General features: G+C 40.6%; 1 protein-coding gene across 1 annotated transcript in view; it reads right to left on the bottom strand.

Annotated features, from left to right (window-relative positions):
• Positions 1 to 24,429, bottom strand: part of TULP1 (TUB like protein 1) — a 460,336-nt gene that overhangs the window by 304,682 nt on the left and 131,225 nt on the right. The window lies entirely within an intron of this gene.

The raw sequence follows: 24,429 nt of genomic DNA on the forward strand, positions 1-24,429 counted from the left end.
AAATTTTAATATCAATCACTATAAATTTAATACCAAGCACTATAAATGTATTATCAAGCAATATCAATTTTAATATTAATCACTAAAAATGTAATATCAAACACTATACATTTTTATATCAAGCACTGTAAATTTAATATCAAGCACTATAAATTTAATATCAAACATTATAAATTTAATATCAAGCAATATCAACTTAATATCAAGCAATATAAAAGGGGCAGGGGTATCTGTATAAAAGGGGGCGTGGTACTTGTCACTTTGCAGTTTGACGAAACATATACCCTCTTACTACTCACACATTTCCCCTATAATACACAGAGAACATACACAGCTCCTTTATTCACAGTATATACTGCATGAACAGCTCCTCCGCTCACAGTATGTACACAGCTCCTCCGCTCACAGTATATACACAGCAGCGCCTCCGCTCACAGTATATACAGTACATCTCCTCCGCTCACAGTATACACAGCTCCTCCGCTCACAGTATATACACAGCATCTCCTCCTCTCACAGTATCTCCTCCTCTCACAGTATATACACAGAATCTCCTCCACTCACACTATACATACAGAGTCTCCTACGCACACAGTATATACACAGCATCTCCTCCGCTCACAGTATATACTGCATGCACAGCTCCTCCGCTCACAGTATATACACAGCAACTCCTCCCCTTACAGTGTATACACCACATCTCCTCTGCTCACAGTATATACACAACATCTACTCCGCTCGCAGTATATACACAGATCCTCTGCTCACAGAATATACACAGCAGCTCCTCCGCTCACAGTATATACACAGATCCTCAGCTAATAGTATATACACAGCAGCTCCTCCGCTCACAGTATATACATAGCTCCTCCGCTCACAGTATATACACAGCTCCTCTGCTACCAGCATATACATAGCTCTTCCGCTCACAGGATATACATAGCTCCTCCGCTCACAGTATATACACATCTCCTCTGCTCACAGTATACACAGCTCCTCCTCTTACAGTTTATACACAGCCTCTCCTAGCAGTATATACATAGGCTACCCTAGGAGTATATGCATAGTTTTTTTTTATATATATACATACTATTTAACAAAGATACAGGTCCCATAAGCACACTGTCCTATACATGGATGGTTGGTTAACTTGACATGAATCTGTCCTGCAGTGGTAACACACGTCTGCTGTTCCATATTGTCAGGTTTGTAGTGGCTGCTGCTGTGCTGGCAGAGACCATTTCCATAAGACATTTCCAGCAGTGGTGACCTGGACAGCTAGAGCAGGACAGACAGCAGTAGCTCTGGAATCTGCTTGTCCTGTCTGAATCTTCTGCAGGGCTGAGTCACTGCTCTGATACTGAGACACCAGTGTGGGGCTGCACAATGGAGTTCCTTACAGGTTTAATGGGCTGATGTAATTGGGGCCCCACTGCAGCCCCGCACTGGTGACTCAATATAACCATAAAAAGAAGCTGCCAGTGCAGCGAAAAATACAGCTATCGGCCAGAGATTTGGGGCAATGTGCTTGTAGTCCGGGGCCCAAGCCCCGAATCTACATGCCTACCGGCGCCGCTGGGACTGGGTGATGGTAAAGAAGCACATCAGGAAGACCCTTGAACCAAGATATGATGGTCTATTCCAAGTCCTATTGACATCTCCAACTTCAGTAAAACTAGAAAGGAAACGGACCTGGATCCATGCTTTACACTGCAAGCGAATGAAGTTCCTGCCACCCAAAGAACCGGGTGAAGAATCTGCACAGAAATCATATCCTTTGTACTAATGAGCCTATTTAGCCTGGAATTCACTCATGCTGCACCCATACCCAAGAACCCTTACACCTTTTGGGTCAACACTAGTACCCCCAGTAAAAATTTGGAGTTTGACTATTGTGAGATAGCTGATTGTTCACACATGCATGGAGGGGCTGTTGTAAGGGTAGGGGTGCAATAATACGTCTGTGTAACAAGGACAAACAATGAGTGGTGTTCATCCTAGCTTGATGTGTTGATAAACACTGGGGATGATTGGGGTTATAAATCAGCAGAAGGCTTATCCCAAAAAGATACCAAAGGGAGATCTAAATTGGCTCAAATACACCTGATAGATAGAGATAAAGGTCCACCACTCCCTACTGGTTATATGCGAGAGATAGGGTGTAGGCGGTGCCACCCCCTTATACGCACCATTAAAAATCCCCAACCAACGGATCTTGGTTTATATGTTCTTGGGAGATATCAAAAGACTAGTCATCCAAATCCACCATAGATTCAGTTCAAATTGAAGGATCTTAAAGATAAAACCTATGACAGAATCTATTAAGAAGGAGAAAGAGACAAACCCCCTTCTCCCTGCAGCTAGAGAAAGTGAAGCCAGTGCCCCTCATGCCATGGAGGAGACCTAGCTGCTGAAACTGGATTCTCAGACCGACCATAACTTGTTGTTAGAATGGGTTAAGTTTACAGTCTCTCAAGTAAACAGATCTGGGTGTATTACTTGCTCTTCAGCTAGGCTCCATCTTGGCACTGTACCTCTTTATCTCGATCCAGATAATTATTCTTGTTTCTTAAGTAGTGTTTGGCGAGCATGCTCGTCCGAACACCATTTTGACTCGAACATTGCGATGCTCGGCACATCGAAGTGTTCAGCCAACACCGCGTGTGCTCAAGTCTCCTCCCTGCACATTTATTGGCTGCGCAGTACTGGCACTCACTAATGCCATAGCAATGTTAGTTACTGGCATTACAGTGATTGGCTGTCCGGAACGCGCCATCGGGTGCTATATAGCACCGGATGACACGTGGTTCGGCTCAATCTTAGTCAGGGAGAGCTGCAGTAGAAGGGACAGATAGTGTAGGGACAGGAATTGGTATTTTTTTTTAGGCAGGGTTTATTCTTGTAAGGTGTTAGAGACCCAAAAGTCCTTATAAGGACTATTGTTTTATCTGGCTGCAATATATAGTATATAAATTGCATGCAATTTGGCCGCTGCTGACAGTGACACAACCTCTGCTACATCTGTTGTGTTACATTTGTGCATCCTAAATATCTGTGACATTCAGTTACATTTTATCGCCGCTGGTGACAGCGACATTACCTGCGCTACATCTCCTGTATAACACAGAGAGAAAATGCACCAAACAGATATAACACTGACTATGCTGGCAAGACATAAATGCAGGTATTAAAAGCTGAGACTTTTGCCAATATATTCCAGTCATGGAGATATCGGAGCCCATCATGCACCACATCACGGTTCTCAGCATGGCAAGGGGTCCTAACCGCTGCTCTAACTGTGGTGTGAACACGGTCTGGAGGTGATATAATTCAGCTCGCAGCCAAGCTCCCACACAATTGCCCAGCATGAATAACTGCGGTTGTACAATGTGAATGAAGGCAGGCCGCGAGCCACACCTACATCAGACCATGTGATGGAGGTTACCAGGTGCAAAAGAGTGTTAGAATGCCAAGTAAAGGCAAACGCACTCAAATCTAGCAAGGCAGAAAACGAAAAACAAAAAAATATATAGTGGCAATTCTGGTGGAGCTGCTCAGCCCATGACACTGTGGCGTGTCTTTTATTAGGGGAGCAGCCCGACCGCATGTGGACCGCAGTAATTGACTAACCCCAGCAAAATATGCATACAATGGAGGATATCGGCGCGGTCCACATGCACCACAAGAGCAAACTACACAGAATGTAGCAATCATATGAAACACAGAGAGAGAATGCACCAAACAGATATAACACTGACTATGCTGGCAAGACATAAATGCAGGTATTAAAAGCTGAGACTTTTGCCAATAATTTTGCATAATTTGCTGGGGTTAGTCGATTACTGCGGTCCACATGCGGTCGGGCTGCTCCCCTAATAAAAGACACGCCACAGTGTCATGGGCTGAGCAGCTCCGCCAGAATTGCCACTATATATTTTTTTGTTTTTCGTTTTCTGCCTTGCTAGATTTGAGTGTGTTTGCCTTTACTTGGCATTCTAACACTCTTCTGCACCTGGTAACCTCCATCACATGGTCTGATGTAGGTGTGGCTCGTGGCCTGGCTTCATTCACATTGTACAACCGCAGTATTCATGCTGGGCAATTGTGTGGGAGCTTGACTGCGAGCTGAATTATATCACCTCCAGACCGTGTTCACACCACAGTTAGAGCAGCGGTTAGGACCCCTTGCCATGCTGAGAACCGTGACGTGGTGCATGATGGGCTCCGATATCTCCATGACTGGAATATATTGCAAAAGTCTCAGCTTTTAGTACCTGCATTTATGTCTTGCCAGCATAGTCAGTGTTATATCTGTTTGGTGCATTCTCTCTCTGTGTTTCATATGATTGCTACATTCTGTGTAGTTTGCTCTTGTGGTGCATGTGGACCGCGCCGATATCCTCCATTGTATGCATATTTTGCTGGGGTTAGTCGATTACTGCAGTCCACATGCGGTCGGGCTGCTCCCCTAATAAAAGACATGCCACAGTGTCATGGGCTGAGCAGCTCCGCCAGAATGGCCACTATATATTTTTTTGTTTTTCGTTTCCATCTCCTGTATAACGTTTGAGCATCCTAAATATCTGTGACATTCAGTTCAATTTTTTCGCTGCTGGTGACAGCGACATTACCTACGCTACATCTCCTGTATAACGTTTGAGCTTCCTAAATATCAGCGACATTCAAATGAATTTTTTTGCTGCTGCTGACAGCGACATTACCTGCGCTACATCTCCTGTATAACGTTTGCGCATCCTAAATATCTGTGACATTCAGTAGGGTTGAGCGAACCCGAACTGTAAAGTTCGGGTTAGTACTGAACTTTAGGATTTTTGGAACCCGGACCTGAACCCGAACATTTCAGTAAAAGTTCGGGTTCGGTGTTCGGTGATTTCTTGGCGCTTTTTGAAAGGCTGCAGAGCCTACTAATGGCATGGCTGTGATTGGCCAGTGCAGCATGTGACCCAGCCTCTATATAAGCTGGAGTTGCGTAGCGCTGCACGTCACTCTGCTGTGCTTAGTGTAGGGAGATGATGCTGGTGATTTCAGGGAGAGAATAGGAGAAACTCTTTGTTTAAAACGTGAATCTAACTCAGCGATCTATATACATTGTGTTGTGTGGGTGCAGGGCACAATTTTTTTTATCCTGCCCTGAGCCCAGTGACAGAAAAAAATAAACTTTTATAAGTCAGTTAGGGGGGCGGCGGACATTTTATGCAAGCCCAGTGCACCAGCACTGCATCTGAGCTTTTGGGACATAGAAACCAAGCTTTAAAAACAGCACAAATAATCTGTTTTTAAAAAAATATATAAAAATTTGGGGCAATTTACAACATCTGGTGCATTTGCAGTCAGTGTGCAATTTAAGTTAGAAATATAGCCATTGTTTTCTGGGTTTTTAAAAACATTTTTTTTTGCCCAAAAAAACTATTTTCTATATCTGCAAGTGTTAAATTCAAGTTTAATATATACAGCTTTCATATTCTGTTACAAAAAAAACAAAACAAAAAACTTTTTGGGCAATATTCAACATCTGGATTAGTCAGTGTGCAATTTAAAGAATAACTGTCACACTTAGACCCTAATTTCAATTTTCATATGTGTAGTTACTAATAACATGATATTCCAGAATTAGTTACTATTAGACTGACTTACCCCATATTTTATAAGATTCAGCCCTTAGCAACCAGTCTGCATAAAACAGCAATTTCACTATTCAGTTAAGATGCCCGCTACTGCCCTCACCTTGAGGCTAATCCTGCCTGCCCTCACTAGCCAGTAACAATAGCCCCCCAAAAGTGCCTGTAACCAGAGCCCTCCCCCCCTAAAGGTTTAATCATCTGCAGCACAAAGGGGTCCTCTTACCACATGTTGCTTTCACTTATACACTGAGCAGATGGCAGATCTCCCTTCCCTGCTCTGCGCTGCACCAACCCTGCATTATCCAGCTCTGCTGAGTGAGGGAGCGTCTGCCAAGCGCAGGGACAGGGAGAAGTGCACACAGCCCAGGCACGGTTATCAGCTGCTGGGGAGGACCTGGCTTTAATCATTTACTTACAGTCCCTGGCTCTCTGTAATCTGACCTTGCACCCTGCCTGCTTCTGCGTCCTCCGTCCTTCAACACATAGACGGACCATGCCTAGCAACCTTCTTTTAAGCACAGGTAAAAGTAGGCAGTACAGGGAACAAAACTGTGGAATTAAGGGGTGATTGAATACACAGTGAAAAGTTGAAATAGGGCCACCAAGGAGATATTAATCACCACAATCCAATACTCCCCAAAAAAATAAAAAAAATATGACCAATATACTTTAAGCTAGAAATACAGCCATCATTTTCTGGGTTCTTAAAAACACACTGACAAAAAACACTATTTTCCAGATCTGCGAGTGTTAAATTCAAGTTTAACATATACAGCTTTCATATTCTGTTACCCAAAAAACACTTTTTTGGCAATCTACAACATCTGGATTAGTCCGTGTGCAATTTAAGATAGAAATACAGCCATTGTTTTCTGGGTTTTTAAAAACACTTTTTTTTTTGCAAAAAAAACCACTATTTTCCAGATCTGAAAGTGTTAAATTCAAGTTTAATATATACAGCTTTCATATTCTGTTACAAAAAAAACAAACAAAAAACTTTTTGGGCAACATACAACATCTGGATTAGTCAGTGTGCAATTTAAGCTAGAAATACAGCCATCATTTTCTGGGTTTTTAAAAACACACTTTTTGACAAAAAACACTATTTTCCAGATCTGCAAATGTGTTAAATTCAAGTTTAATATATACAGCTTTCATATTCTGCTACCAAAAAATAGTTTTTGGGGCGATATGCAACATCTGGATTAGTCAGTGTGCAATTTAAGCTATCATTTTCTGGGTTTTTAAAAACACACTTTTTTGCCACTATAAAAAAAAAAAATTGTTGGCAGCCTTTGCTGCAGATGTCATTGTGAGATACTTCCTTTACATACCGTCTTTCTATTCAGTTATTTGAAATAAAGCCATTTTGGGCACAATTCTTTGATAACGTCCTAGTGTGGATCAGGGCGTGTGAAATACACCCTTTAAATACAGGGTGTCTATTCTATTATTTGAAATACAGCCACTTTGGGCAAACAAATTTAATTGCGGCCTAGTGTGGATCAGGGTGTGTGAGATACACCCTGTATATACAGGGGTTCTTTTCAGGTATTTGAAATACAGCCATTTTGGGCAAACAAAATTAAAAGAAGGCCTAGTCTGGTTCAGGGCATGTGAGATAGAAACATAGAAACATAGAATGTGTCGGCAGATAAGAACCATTTGGCCCATCTAGTCTGCCCAATATATCTGAATCCTATGAATAGTCCCTGGCCCTATCTTATATGAAGGATAGCCTTATGCCTATCCCATGCATGCTTAAACTCCTTCACTGTATTTGCCGCTACCACTTCTGCAGGAAGGCTATTCCATGCATCCACTACTCTCTCAGTAAAGTAATACTTCCTTATATTACTTTTAAACCTTTGCCCCTCTAATTTAAAACTGTGTCCTCTTGTGGTAGTTTTTCTTCTTTTAAATATGCTCTCCTCCTTTACCGAGTTGATTCCCTTTATGTATTTAAAAGTTTCTATCATATCCCCTCGGTCTCTTCTTTCTTCCAAGCTATACATATTAAGGTCTTTTAACCTTTCCTGGTAAGTTTTATCCTGCAATCCATGGACCAGTTTAGTAGCTCTTCTCTGAACTCTCTCTAGAGTATCTATATCCTTCTGGAGATATGGCCTCCAGTACTGCGCACAATACTCCAAGTGAGGTCTCACCAGTGATCTGTACAGCGGCATAAGCACTTCACTCTTTCTACTGCTTATACCTCTCCCTATACATCCAAGCATTCTGCTGGCATTTCGTGCTGCTTTATTACATTGTCTTCCCACCTTTAAGTCTTCTGAAATAATTACTCCTAAATCCCTTTCCTCAGATACTGAGGTCAGGACTGTGTCAAATATTCTATATTCTGCCCTTGGGTTTTTACGCCCCAGGTGCATTATCTTGCACTTATCCACATTAAATTTCAGTTGAGAGATACACCCTTTAAATACAGGGGTTTGATTCTTTTATTAATAAAACACCTTATTTTGTGAATACCACCATTTGGTGCACAAATCATAAATTGAGGCCTAATCTGGTTCAGGGCGTGTGAGATACACCCTTTGAATTCAGGTCTTTTATTCAGGTATTTGAAAAAGCAGACATTTCGGGCAAACAAATTTAATTGAGGCCTAATGTGGGTCAGGCTGTGTGAGATACACCCTGTATATGCAGGGCTTATATTCCTCTATTAATAAAACACCCTTTTTGGGGCAAAATATACAATTTTTCAGGCCTTGCAGCATCAAGACGTTTGAAATTCCAGGGTTATATACTGCTGCCATATTCAGTTATTAAACAAACCCGTTTGGGCAAAAAAAGTTTATTTAGCAGCCTTTGCTGCATATGTCATTGTGAGATACAGCCTTTACATAGTGTGGTTCTATTCAGATATTTGAAATACCCGCCATTTGGTGCACAAATCTTTAATTGAGGCCTAGTGTGGGTCAGGCCGTGTGAGATACACCCTGTATATACAGGGCTTATATTCTACTACTAATAAAATGCCCTTTTTGGGGCAAAATACACAATATTTCAGGCCTTGCAGCATCAGCACGTTTTAAATTCCAGGGTTATATAACTGCTGCCATATTCAGTTATTAAACAAACCCGTTTGGGCAAAAAAAGTTTATTTAGCAGCCTTTGCTGCATATGTCATTGTGAGATACAGCCTTTACATAGTGTGGTTCTATTCAGATATTTGAAATACCCGCCATTTGGTGCACAAATCTTTAATTGAGGCCTAGTGTGGGTCAGGCCATGTGAGATACACCCTGTATATACAGGGCTTATATTCTTCTATTAATAAAACACAATTTTTGGGGAAAAATACACAATATTTAAGGCCTTGCAGCATCAGCATGTTTGAAATTCCAGTTATATACTGCTGTCATATTCAGTTATTAAACACCCGTTTTGGCAAAAAAAAGTTTATTTGGCAGCCTTTGCTGCATATGTCATTGTGAGATACAGCCTTTACATAGTGTGGTTCTATTCAGATATTTGAAATACCACCATTTGGTGCACAAATCTTTAATTGAGGCCTAGTCTGGTTCAGCCCGTGTGAGATATACTCTTTAAATACAGGGCTTCTATTCAGGTATTTGAAATACAGCTATTTTGGGCAAATTTTTTTATTTGAGGCCTAGTCTGGTTCAGGGCGTGTGAAATACACCCTGTACATACTGTCATTCTATTCTACTATTAAACACCCATTTAGGGCAAGATCCTAAATTCGAGAAATATGAGGAGAGCGTCAAATAAGAGACGTGGCCCAGGTCGTGGTGCTGCTGGTTGAGCTCCTGTTGCAGGGAGAGGACGTGGTCGATCTGTGCCAGCTACACGCACAAGTAAAAACCCGTGCAAGTAGGTAAACCTGCAGCGGTATTTAGTCGGGCCTAATGCCGCTCTACGAATGGTTAGGCCTGAACAAGTACAGGCGATAGTAGATTGGGTTTCTGACATTGGATCCAGTTCCTTCACATTCTATCACACCCAGTCTCCTGCTGAAAGACCAGTTGTCACCTGCAGCCAATGTCCTTCAGTCTTTCTCCTCACCCCCTTGCAAATCAGCCAAGCAGTCTGAGCCCCAAATCATGCAGCAGTCTCTTCTGCTTTTTGATGACTCTGTTAGAAGGGTTTCCCAGGGCCATCCACCTAGCCCTGCCCCAGAAGTGGAAGAGATTGAGTGCACCGATGCCCAACCACTTATCTTTCAAGATGAGTACATGGGCGGACCATCGCAGCACTTCTCGGATGATGACGAAACAAGAAAGGCAGGGGTGAAGACTGGTTGGAAGATGATGTGGAGGACGATGAGGTCCTCGACCCCACATGGAATCAAGGTCATGCAAGTGACCTATGTAGTTCGGAGGAAGAGGCGGTGGTCACATAGAGCCACCAGCACAGCACGGTGGAAAAGCGGAGCGGCCGTCCACTAGACAGTACGCCTGCTACTGCCCACCGCAGCAAGGGACCGAGCACACCAAAGCCAGCTCCAAAGAGATCCCTGGCGTGGCAGTTCTTCAGACAATGTGCTGACGACAAGACACAAGTGGTTTGAACGCTGTGCAATCAGAGCCTGAAGCGAGGCATAAACATTCTCAACCTGAGCACAACCTGCATGACCAGACATTTAAGTGCTAAGCACTAGCTGCAGTGGAGTAGACACCTCAAAAACCAAGAAAGGTCTCTGGATCCTCCTGCTTCCTCTTCTGCTGCAGTCTTGGCCTCTTCATCCACCTCTGGAGTGACAGTGCCATCTGCGACCCCGCAAATAGAGGATCTTCCAGCAACACCACCACCTGGGTCATCAAGCATCTCCACAATGTCCCACGGAAGCATTCAGCTCTCCATCTCCCAAATGCTGGAGAGGGAGAGGAAGTACCCCCTACCCACCCCCAATCACTAGCCCTGAATGCCAGCATTTCAAAATTACTGGCCTTTGAAATGCTGTAATTCCGTCTGGTGGAGACTGATAGTTTTAAAGGCCTTATGGCAGTGGATGTCACACAGTACATCGTGCCCAGCCGCCACTACTTTTCCAGGCGAGCCAAGTGGGGGACAAAATCAGCTGTGCACTGCGCAACGCCATCTGTGGCAAGGTGCACCTGACTACGGATACATGGACCAGTAAGCACGGTCAGGGACGTTATATCTCCATAACAGCACACTGGGTAAATGCAGTTGGCGGCTGGGCCTGAGGCGGATAGCAGTTTTGCGCATGTTCTTCCACCACCGAGGATTGCAGGCACTTCAGTTTGCCTCCTTTTGCTTCCTCTTTCTACTCTGCTTTCTCATCCTCTAACGGCTCCTCATCCGGTCAGCGTAACAACTTCACCACTAACTTCAGCACAGGCAGGGGTAAACTACAGCAGGCTGTTTCAAAACGTATCTGTTTGGGGGACAAACCCCACACCGTGCAGGAGCTGTGGACGGGCCTTGAACAATAGACCAATGAGTGGTTTGTGCCAGTCAGCTTCAAGCCCGTCCTGGTGGTGTGCGATAATGGGCGACATCTCGTAGCAGCTCTTGGACTAGCCAGTTTGACGCACATCCCTTGCCTGGCACATGTGCTGAACTTGGTGGTGCAGAGATTCCTTAAAAATGACCCCGAAATGTCAGAGCTGCTGCATAAAGTGCGGGCCGTCTGTGTGCGCTTTCGGCGTTCTCACCCTGCTGCTGCTCGCCTGTCAGCGTTTCCGCGTAACTTCGGCCTTCCCACTCACCGCCTCATATGCGACGTGCCCACAAGTTGGAACTCCACCTTGCACATGCTGGCCAGACTATGCGAGCAGCAGCAGGCGATAGTGGAGTTTCAGCTGCGGCACGCACGGGTGAGTTGCTCGCTGGAACAGCACCACTTCACCACCAATGACTGGGCCTCTATGCGAGACCTGTGTTCCTTTTTGCACTGTTTTGAGTACTCCACCAATGCCAGTGCTGATAACGTCGTTCTCAGCGTTACTATCCTACTTCTATGCCTCCTTTAAAAAATGCTCCTGATGGAAGAGGATGTGGCACAGGAAGAGGAGGAGGAAGAGGGATCATTTCGTAGGGTTTCCGGCCAGTCATTCACAAGTGGCTCAGAGGGTGGGTTCCTGCACCCACAAATGCCAAGTACACAATTTTTCAGCCAGGGCACAGTTCTGGAGGATGACGAGGTGGAGGATGAGGAGGAGGAACCATATTCACAGCAGGGTGGCACCCAGACGAGCTCATGGCCATCACTGGTGAGTGGCTGGGGGGATATAGAGGACACAGAAGAAACACCTCCCACAGAGGACAGCTTTTCGTTGCCTCTGGGCAGCCTGGTACACATGAGCGATTACATGCTGCAGTGTCTCCGCAATGACCGCCGAGTTGCCCACATTCTAACTTGTGCTGATTACTGGGTGGCCATGCTGCTGGATCCCCATTACAACGACAACATACCGTCCTTAGTTCTGTCACTGGAGCGTGATCGTAAGATGCGCGAGTACGAGCGCACGCTGGTAGACGCGCTGCTGGTGGCATTCCAACCTGACAGCGGGGGCACAGTGGAAGCACAAGGCGAAGGCAGAGGAAGATGTCGTCAACGCAGCTGGGGCACCGCCAGCACCTCAGAAGGCAGGGTTAGCATGGCCGAAATGTGGAAAAGTTTTGTCAGCACGCCACAACAATCAGCACCACCAGTCTTACCAGGAGGCAGCATTTCACCAACATGGTGGAGCAGTATGTGTGCACACGCCTACACGTACTGAATGACGGGTCTGCCGCCTACAACTTCTGGGTCTCCAAATTGGGCACATGACCTGAGCTTGCCCTTTACGCCTTGGAGGTGCTGGCCTGCCCTGCAGCCAGTGTATTATCTGAACGTGTGTCTAGCACAGCAGGGTGCGTCATCACAGACAAGCGCAGCCGCCTGTACACAGCCAATGTGGACAAGCTCACGTTAAAATAAACCAGGCATGGATCCCTCAGGACTTGTCCGTATCTTGTGCAGAATAGAGATGTATACCGGCACTAACCAGCCATTGTTTTACTGCAGCGCAATTGCTCATTCTTGTATTTTGGATATTTCACACTCTTTTAGAGTGTACCCTAATTTTAAAAAATTAAATTAAAACTAAAAACCTGTGTTGGCTACCTTGTCCTCATCCACCGCCGCTTCCACATACACCGCTACGTCCACCGCCTCCTCAAATTCCTACTTCACATGGAACTCTACCTCAAATCAATTTTTTTTTTATTTGTACGCATTTTATTTTATGTCATTTCACTACTTTGTCATTTACATTTTCGTGTGAAATTCAAAAATTTTGGGGTGTATAGTACCACTGCTATACCTAGTAGACAGGTTAAAATATAAAAAATTGTCATTTACATTTTCGGGTGAAATTCTCAAATTTTTGGGTGTGATGTACCACTGCTATACCTAGTAGACCAGTAAAAAAAAAAAAAAAAAAATGTCATTTACATCACCTGTATATCGTTTGAGCATCCTAAATATCTGTGACATTCAGTAAAAAAAGTTCGCTGCTGGTGATAGCGACATTACCTGCTCTACATCTCCTGTATATCGTTTGAGCATCCTAAATATCTGTGACATTTATGTTGCAGGTGACAGCGACATTACCTGTGCTACATCTCCTGTATAACGTTTGAGCATCCTAAATATCTGTGACATTCATGTTGCAGGTGACAGCGACATTACCTGCGCTACATCTCCTGTATAACCTGAGCATGGTGAAACTGTGCCTGCTGCCAGAGCACAAGAAACAAACTTATCCACAATACCTATTTTCATGTCCCAGATAATGCTTCCAATCGGTTAAGCACCACCCTGTCTTGCACAAGTCCAGTCCCAGTAGCCAAGAATCTGGTCAACAGAATCCTCAACCTGATCCATTTTCCCACCATGGAGAGTTTTGGCAAACAAGTGAATCGACACTCGGATATTCGGAGATGCTCTTTTCATTGCCATTCCTTGATTTGGCCCTCTCGCCAAGCTTGCTTGAAGAGGGACATGAGGAGATCTTGTGCACTGATTCCTAAACTCTTGAGCATCCACAGTCAGAAAAAGATGACGGTAGGGAACGGCAATTAGTGTTTCACGAGGTAGATAATGATGAGACACAGTTGTTAATAAGTGAGGTTCTTGTTAGGTCAGCAAGTCAGGAGGATGACCAGAGTGAGGAAGAGGAGGTGGTGGACGATGAAATCACTGACCCAACCTGGGAAGGTGGCTAGCCGAGGACATAAGTACAGAGCAACAGGCTGGAAGAGGCAGTGAGGTGGCAAAAGGGAGAAGGTAGACCACACCAAACAGGCCCGCAACTGTTCCCTGGAGCACCCCCTTGCGGCAATCTCCCTTGCAAAGGGGTAGGTGTTCCGCATTCTGTAGCTTTTTTGAGGAAAGTGCGGACAATAAAAGAATTGTCATTTGCAACCTGTGCCATACCAAAATGAGCAGAGGTGTGAACACTAGCAAACTCAACACCATCAGCATTATCCGCCACATGGCATCAAAGCACCCTAGTAGGTGGACTGAATGACTGGGTCCACAATCAGTGTCTGCGGATCAAACCACTGCCTCTTTTTCCCATTTGTTAAGTGCTGGCTAATCCCCTGTTCAAGACGCAGGCCCAGATGCCTCCCGCCCTGCAACTGGTCCTTTGCAAACACCATCATCTAGCACATCCACTTCTGTGTCCCAGCGCAGCGGGCAGATTTCCATACCCCAAGCCTTTGAACGAAAGCACAAATACCCAGTCACCCACCCATAGGGTGCACCTTTCCAAATTGCTGGCCCTGGAAATGTTACAATTTAGACTTGTGGACACTGAGGCTTTACGCAGCCTGATAGCGGTGGCTCGTTACTCAGTCCTCAGCCGCCACTATTTTTCCCAGTGTGCCGTCCCAGCCTTACCCCAGCATGTGAGTAGTAAGAGGGTATATGTTTCGGCAAACTAAAAGTGACAGGTACCATGCCCCCTTTTATACAGATAACCCGGCCCCTTTTATATTGATTGATATTGTTTGATATTACATTTATAGTGTTTGATATAAAGTTTATATCGCTTGATATTAATTTTATATCGCTTGATATTAAGTTTATATTGCCTTATATTGTTTGATATAAAGAGTATTCGTCCATTAAGGTCTTACCACTTCTGCCAGCTTCTTACTACAGAGGGAAACATCCCCCCAGACATTCTTCTCAGATTACTGTTAGTGCTAAAACAGGATGTTGAAGAGAGACATCAACTAATGAATGTGCTAATAGTTGCAACATGTGTTTTACAACAGGACCCGCCTATATAAAACAGGACAGTCTGTGCATGGTTAGCACAGAGATCCGTATCCCTGTACATGCATAGGTCTATCCAACTATCTGTCTATATCCAGCTATCTGTTATCTATCTATGTATCTATACATCCATATACCCCATCTATCTAAATTCTATATATCCTTCTATCTTTCTATTATCTATCTTTCTAGCTACCTATCTATAGTCTATCTATCCATCTGTTTTCCATCTATCTACTTATCTATAGTCTATTTTTCCATCTATCTATCTATCTATCTATCTATCTATTATCTATCCTTCTATCTATCTATTATCTATATTTCTATCTACAGTCTATCTTTACATCTGTTATCTATCTATCTATCTATGTACCTATACAGCCATATACCCCATCTATCTAAAGTCTATCTATCAATTTATCTACCTATCTATCCTTCTAACAATTATCTATCTATCTTTCTATCCACCTAGCTATAGTTTATCTATCCATTTTATCTATCAATCCATTTTTATCCAGACCACTGTCTATCTATCTATCTGTTATCTATCCAACTATCTATTATCTATGTATATATACACATCCATATACCCCATCTATCTAAATTATATCCTTCTATATAGCTATCTATCTATCTTTCTTTCTGTCTACCTACCTACCGTCTATCTAGCCATCTACCTGTTTTCTATCTACCAATTTATCTACATATCTATCAATTATCTATCTACCTATTAATCTATATAACAATTTATCCATTTATCTATCTATCTATCTTTCTATCTATTTATATCTATCTATTTATCTATCTATCTATCCATTTTTATCCAGGACAACTGTCTATCTATTTATCTAAATTCTATCAATTTATCTATCTATATATCTATCTATATTTCTAACTACATATCTATGTATCAATTATCCATCTATCTACAGTGCATCTATCCTGTCTATCTACAGACATGTCAGGACATGTCCTAATATAATGTCTATACATATATCTATCCATCTATCTGTTATCTATCTATGTAGCTAAACAACCAGATACCCAGCTATCTAAATTCTATCTATCAATTTATCTACCTATCTTTCTATCTACCTATCTATAGTCTATCTATCCATCTACCTGGTTTCTATTTATCAAGTATCTATCTATCTTTCTATCTACTTATCTTTAGTCTATCTTCCCAGCTATCTATATTTATAGTGCTTGATATTAAAATTTATATTGATGGATATTAAATTTATAGTCGTTGCTATTACAATTTTATATTGCTTGATATTAATTTTACATTGCTTGATATTAAATGTATATACGGTTCTGCACTGTCACAGATGTCCTAAGACATATCCTACACAACCAACCCCCAAAACTATGTGTCAATACACACCTTAGAATTTCTCTGTGCCAAGTATCCCCACCACTCTGTGGCAATATACACTGCAATGTTGCAAAGTTGTATTCATTTAAAATGTTTACACAATACAACATTTCAAAAAATGTTGTACAATATGCTGTAAAAATGTCAAAATGAGCAATTTATCCGTATATCTATCTATCCCAATCTAACGTTTCAATAGATAAATATTTTATCTATCTATATACCTATCAATCTATATAACAATTTATCCATTTATCTATCTTTCTTTTATATCTATTTCTAACCATCTAGCTACTATAACAGAGCTATCTATCAAACATATATTTATCTATCTATCTATCTAAATGGCTGTCTTTCTATCTTTCTTTCTTTCTATCTATTATCTATCTTTCTATCTATCTATTATCTATCTAACTATCTAACAAATGTATCTTTCTATCTAACTGGCTGTCTTTCTATCTATTTTGCCTATCAATCTACCCATTTATCTAACAATTTAACCATTTATCTGTCTATCTTTCTATCCATTTCTAACCATCTAGCTACTATAACATGGCTAGCTATTAAACATTTATTTACATTTCTATCAAACATCTATTTATCTTTCTACCTATCTAACTGTCTGTCTTTCTATCTATTATCTACTTTCTATCTATCTATCATCTATCTATATCTATGTCTTCTATCTATTTAGCTATCTATTTATCTAGCTTCTAATATCTATCTAACTTCCAATCTTTCTATCTATTTTCCTATCAATCTATCCATTTATCTAACAATTTATCCATTGATCTGTCTTTCTATCTATCTTTCTATCAATTTTTCTATCTATCCAGCTATCTAACAATTTATCCATTTATCTATCTATGATCAATTTATCCGTATATCTGTGCCAATATAGACAGACAAACCCCACCACTCTGTCAATACACAATTTGAAATGTTTACACAATACAAAATTTCTAAAATGTTGTACAATATGCTGTAAAAATGTCAAAATGATCAATTTATCCGTATATCTATCTCTCCCAATCTAACGTTTCAATAGATAAATATTTTATCTATCTATATACCCATCAATCTATATAACAATTTATCCATTTATCTATCTATCTTTCTATCTATTTCTAACCATCTAGCTACTATAACAGGGCTATCTATCAAACATCTATCTATTTACATTACTATCTATCAAACATCTATTTATCTATCTGGCTGTCTTTCTATCTTTCTTTCTATCTATTATCTATCTTACAATCTATCTATCCATTTATCTAACAAATGTATCTTTATATCTATCTAACTGGCTGTCTTTCGATCTGTTTTGCCTATCAATCTATCCATTTATCTAACAATTTATCCATTTATCTATCTATTTCTAACCATCTAGCTACTATAACAGGGCTATCTATCAAACATGTATTTACCTTTCTATCAAACATCTATTTATCTTTCTACATAGCTATCTGTCTTTCTATCTATTATATATCTAGCTTTCTTTCTATCTATTATCTATCCATCTTTCTATCTATTATCTATATGTCTTTCTATCTATTTCAGCTATCTATTTATCTAGCTTCTAAAATCTATCTAACTTCCAATCGTTCTATCTATTTTCCTATCAATCTATCCATTGATATGTCTGTCTATCTATCTTTCTATCAAATTTTCTATCTATCCAGCTATCTAACAATTTATCCTTTTATCTATATATGATCAATTTATCCGTATAGCTGTGCCAATATAGACAGACAAACCCCACCACTCTGTCAATACACACAGCAATGTTGCAAAGTTGTATTCATTTGAAATGTTTACACAATTCAAAATTTCAAAGTGTTGTACAATATGCTGTAAAAATTTTAAAATGCTCAATTTATCAGTATAGCTATCAATCTTTCTATCCTTCTATCAATCTATTTATCTTTCTATCAAACATCTATTTATCTTTCTATCTAACCGTCTATCTTGCCACTATCTTTCTAGCTATCACATATCTATTTATCTATCTATCTACATATCTAGCTATCTACCTATTTGACTATTTATCTAGCAATTTATCTAGACATCTATCTATCAATTTATTTATAAACAATCTAACTATCTACCTATCTATTTTATCTATCTATCCATTCTATCTGTCTTTCTATCTATTTGTATATCTATTATCTATCTTTCCATTATCTTTCTATCTATAACATATCTATTTATCTGTCAATTTAGCAATCAACAACCAATAAATACACAACTATTTATCTAGCTCCCAACAGCTATCAATGTATCTATCTATTTATGCATATATCTATGTATACGTATATCTATTTATGAAGCTTTTAATATCTTTCTAACAACATATCTTTCTATCTAGCAATCTATCTATAACACGGCTATCTATCAAACATCTATTTATCTTTCTATCTATCACATATCTTTTTATCTAACAATTTATCTATCAACAATCTATCTAAATATCTGTTATTTTATTTATTTAGCTTCTAATATCTATCTAACAGCCTATCTTTCTTTCTATCTTTCTATCAATCTATCTATACATCGACCTATTTATTTCAGCTGTCTTTCTATCTATCTTTCTATTATCTATCTTTCCATTATCTTTCTATCACATATCTATTTATTTATATATCAATTTATCTATCCATTATTATCTATCGATTGTTTATACCTATATTGCTATTAAGCTGTTTATATATCTACCCATCTTTCCACTTTCTAGCTATCCAGCTATCTAACAATTTAGCTATCTAACTATCTATTTATCTAGTATCCATCAGGTTTATTTGAAGTACACAGTTTTCCCGAAGTTATTAAATCCCAGCAAGTTATTAAAACCCTATGAAGCCATTAATAAAAGTGTATAAATCGCACAAATCTTAGAATCTTTAAAAGATCTGGATGTCATTTTGTACAAACGCAGGTATAGAGAGAAAGAAAAAGGCGAGGGTTATTCCAATCAGGTAGAAGGATATAACTAGAGGCGCCAGTGGATGGAGGTCAGAAAGATGTAAAAAAGCAGAGGAAAGGGAAAAAATGTGTGGATAGGGAGGCAGCTGGAAGGGGTGTTCACACCGAAAGAATTCGGTGTGTAAGAGAATAAAGGAGAGTGACTAATGAGTCATAAAAATTTACACCCCTATGAGAAGCGCCAAAAACCCAGGAAATACGGAAAATGAAATTAGGTAAGCAATTAAGGTATGGTAGATCATATAACAAAGTCAGGGTAACCAGGGGAAGAAGGTGAACCCAGTGACCAATAGACACATCAATAAGGCGTCCTAAAGAGAACAATGAATAAAAGTATTCACATATGGTTAACCTATAAGGTATATTGGAAAAGCCAAGAAATAGTCAACTCACTTCACGGGGGGTGGTCAGCTGGATAAGCTCAAGACACCAGCATGAACACAAACCCCCCAATCCGGAGTGCCTGTAGAGTCGTCCAACACTGACGATTGCCCAGTATGGAAAGGAAAGGCTTCACTTCAGTGGTATTGTTTGAAGGCTTTTGCTTCTTTATTAATTCATAAAAGGCTCTTCATAAAAGGCTCAACGCGTTTCGGGGTATGCAAACCCCTTCTTCAGGAGCAGGTACAGACAGAATAAAAAACAAGCTTTATAATAATAATACCTGGTGGCCCTATATATAGGGCTTGTGAAAGGATGGCAATGTGAAGTCTTTTGGCGCCAAAAAGGAGGGGGTGGAGACCACGTGGGGCGCGGATGGGCGTAGAACGCCTCCTCACTCGATCGGGAGATGCTGTAGGAGCGCAGATAGTGAACTTCCGGCATCCGATGCGTTCCAGCCTGGAACGCACCCGGAACTTCCGGTCCGGCAGGCGCTCCAACCTGGAACGCACAGAGAGCCGGAATACATCACTTCCGGTGTGCGTTTCACGCTGGACCGCATAGAACAACTTCCGGTCCGGCAGTGAAAGTGCCAGTTGATACAAACCGTATATCTAGAGCAGAAAATCGTATATCTAACGGCAATAGGGGCACACAAGGATTCATAAAACCCCATATGTGCATGGGCTTATACCACTCATATAGAGACACATTTTCGGCAGTGAATTGATACCCATATATATATATAAACATACACATAAATGTATATATATATATATACATATATATATATACACAGACACAAGAAGCAGTAAAACATGAAATATATATATAAATAGAATAAAATGGACATGGGGAAGAGATTTTTTAAGAAAACCAAACGTATAGTTAAAATATAAAAATATATATAAAAAACTAATAAAAAATATTATTATTGTATAAATATATTAAAAGTATTATAATCTTTAACTTTTAACGGTCTCTTAGTTCCCTTCCTTTATAACGTTATTAAAAAGGGGGGATCAAAAATAATAAAAACAAAAAATCCCATCAATAATTGACGTATTCAAGTGCCTCATTTAGGCCAAATGGCGCTAATGTATTGAGATGATATATCCAGAACATTTCTTTAAGGCTGAGTTGTTGGAAAGAAGATGGTACATATTCTAGTGGAATCATCTTGAGGATAGCCGAATTTCCTTCATGCTTAAGGGCAAAATGGCGTGGTACACTATGAGTAGTGGTTTTTCTATTAATGTTGGAGCGATGTTCATTCATACGCTCCCTTAGGGTTTGGGTGGTACGACCCACATAATAGAGCCCACACGGACACCAAAGTAAATAAACAACATTCGTTGTACCACAATTCATATGGTGTTTGAAGGAAATCTTATTGTTAAGTGTTGGTAAGTAAAATTCGCCTGTTGCACATTGTAGCATAGCGCAACACTTGCATCTTCTTAATCCACATTTAAATACACCTTTGGTCGTTCCTTGTTTTTTGTCGTGGGGTGTCAGGCTACTTCTCTCACTAGTTAGCTTTGGGCAAGAGGGGGCTATTATATTCTTAAGTGTTTTGGCTCTACGATAGATTAGATTCGGTTGTTTGGGGATTTGTTTGCCTAAAATAGGGTCTTTTTGTAGAATTGGCCAATACTTATTAAGAATCTGTCTTATGATATTGTGTTTAGAATTATATCTTGTAATAAGACTGGGTTTATACACAAAGGGATTAGTTTGATTCTTAATTTTTGGTCTGAGACTGGTCGTTTGCGTCTCCTTGAGGACTCTATTTTTTGATTCTCCAATGAGTTGCAGGGGGTAACCCTTGGCGATGAATCTGTCGCCTAACAGATCTAATTGTTCCCTCATTACCTTGTCTTCAGTGCAGTTCCGCCTAATACGTCTCATTTGGCTATAGGGTATGTTACTCTTCCATTTATGATGGTGACAACTATTAAAGTCTAGATAACTATTTGTATCAACGTTCTTGAAAGAAGTTTTTGTCAGAATTCTATTATTGACAATATTCAGATGTAGGTCAAGAAAAACTGCTTCCTTCGGGTGATGTTCTAGAGTGAAACTAAGATTCCAATCATTTGTGTTAACATTATTTACAAAAAGCTTCAGATCTTCAGCATCACCCTTCCAAATTAAAATAATATCGTCTATATAACGTTTATAGAATATGATATTGGGATGGCAAAGGAAACCGAACCGTTTCTCAAACGCCCCCATCACAAGATTGGCGTATGATGGGGCAAACTTCGTCCCCATAGCTGTGCCTTTTTGTTGTAGGTAGAAGGTGTTATTGTGAGTAAAATAGTTATGATATAAAATAAACTCAATACATTGTAAAACAAAATCTCTCTGTATCTGTGGCATAAGTGTGTCAGCATCAATGAAATCTTTTATTGATCTTAAACCTATTGAGTGTATAATGTTACTATAAAGTGCTGTAACATCAAGGGTTGCCCACATATACTCATCTCTCCACTCAAAAGCTTCTAGAGCACAGATTAGTTGGGCAGAGTCTCTAAGATAGGAGGGCAAAGAGATCACGTATTTTTGAAGTAGGCCGTCGACATATTCAGACACATTAGACGTGAGTGAATCAATCCCTGAAATAATTGGCCGCCCGGGGGGGTCCTTCAGGGATTTGTGTACTTTCGGCAAGAAATAGAAACGTGCTGTTGAAGGATGTAGGGCTTTAAGGTACGCTTTCTCTTTTTTATCAATAATGCCATTTTGGTGGCCTATTTCGATCATTTTATTAAATATTTGGACATATTCCTTTGTAGGGTCATAGCTAAGTACTTTGTAGTACTCAGTATCCGACAGAATTCTAGCTGATTCAGCCTCATAGTATGAGGTGTCCATAATAACTATTGCTCCCCCCTTGTCGGCACTTTTTATAACTATGTCTCGATTCTTTTTTAGATTCGTTAGGGCCAACTGAAGGTTCGGATTTAGGTTATTGGGTCCCGGTGTTGGAGGGGTAAAATCCTTCTTTGTTGACCTATCAGTGTAAGTTAATTGGTTGGATGAACCCAATAGGGAAAAAGTATCTTTAAACTCATCCATAACAATATTATAGAAACTCTCAATGTGAGGGCCTCTACTTTCCAAGGGGTAAAAGGATGATTTTCTTTTTAATGATGGTTTGAGGGGAGTGGCAATGACAGTCTCTGAATCTTCTATTAGGGGTGTTGGATAATCTGACAGCGGAGGATGTGATGATTGTTTTTCCGTAGATGTTAGTGTATTAGCGGTACCTAAATTTTTTACGATAAAATGACGTTGAAGAGTTAATTTACGAACAAATTTATTTAGATCAATGAAAAGTTCAAAGACATCTGGTTCGGTTGAGGGGCAGAAAGATAGTCCTTTACTCAGTAATTCGATCTCATTCGGTTTTAGCGAATACCTAGATAGGTTAAAGATCCCTCTCTCTCTTAGTGAGTCCCTTTGTGATGATGAAGTAGTAGCTAGGGGAGTGGTTTGGGTCTGTTTCTTTTGGACAGCGGCATGTCTCTTTCGGCCTCCTCTACATCCTCTGTGACGGATTTTTGTCTTTTTCTTGTACTCTGGATTGGTGTGTAAAATTGTGTGATCTTTGGGGTGAAGAGTGGTCTGGGAATGACCTGGTTGGGGCTCGGAGTCGAGATTAGTGTGTTGAGGTCTTGGATACTGGATAAATTGATTCTCGGAGGGGGTTGGGTTGGAGTGGTTGGATAGTGTTGGATAATCAGAGGTGATAGCTGATCTAAAAAAGGACTTTCCTGTAAGCTGGGTGGAAGCGCTAAAAAAGCATCAGGGCTAGACTGAGATAGGGAATGGGTAGTGATATTTAATAGTGAGCCAGATAGATCAATTGATGCTTTGTCTATCCTATCATTTATATCTAAAAGGGAAGTGGGGGGGTCTGGTAGCGCACCCGTCTCAATCCTAGGTTCCCTGTAGGGCAATGGTGTGCCATATATAGAAAGATTAATATCGGTAGTTGCAATGGGAGTGAGCAAGGATCCAATGGGTTTCTGTGATAGAGACTCAATGGTGGGATGTTGAGATTGAATGGTGTTTATAATCGAATCAGTTTGTCTAGTAGTAGGGGGTTGGCCCAAGGGTCCAAGGGGTTTTGGTGATATTAATCCATTGATGGACGGTGGGGACCGGGTAATGGAGTATGTACTCTTAACCTCTTTAATCGCAGGGAGTTTAGCCTGTTTTGTCTTGCTGTTATAGAATGTTCTGGATCTTAAACCAATATGCGCTACTTGTGCATATGATAGCGATATATTGGTATCTGACATTGGTGGCTGATTGTTGGAACGGAATTCAGTGAGTGAAGGTATAGGGTGGTGGGGATTCCCCCCCTATAGTAACCCTGATTGTTTAATAAAGTTTTTCTATCCCATACTCGTATTCCTTTATTTGCATAATCATTAAGGTCTCTAATAAATTTACGACATTTGGATCGAACTTCATTGTATTCAAAAGCTCTTAAATCTTCTCTTTTGTAATATAGTGGGGGACCCCTATCTGGTGTTTCAGTGTTCATTACAATATAATGTCTAAGTTTAGACGCTAGTGAATGGCTTGTTGCATTACGTTTTTTTATGAGTGTTTGCATAAAGCTAAAGGAGCAATCATCACTAATTTGTAGCCATTTTTGAGAAAATGCCACATCATCAGTGAAGGTGGGTTTCAGTGTTAATCTAAGACCCCTCGGGATCATACCAAGGATTGTATATATTGACAGA

This window comes from Bufo gargarizans, chromosome 3 (genome assembly GCF_014858855.1).
Source record: "Bufo gargarizans isolate SCDJY-AF-19 chromosome 3, ASM1485885v1, whole genome shotgun sequence".
In the NCBI taxonomy this organism is placed as follows: Eukaryota; Metazoa; Chordata; class Amphibia; order Anura; family Bufonidae; genus Bufo; species Bufo gargarizans.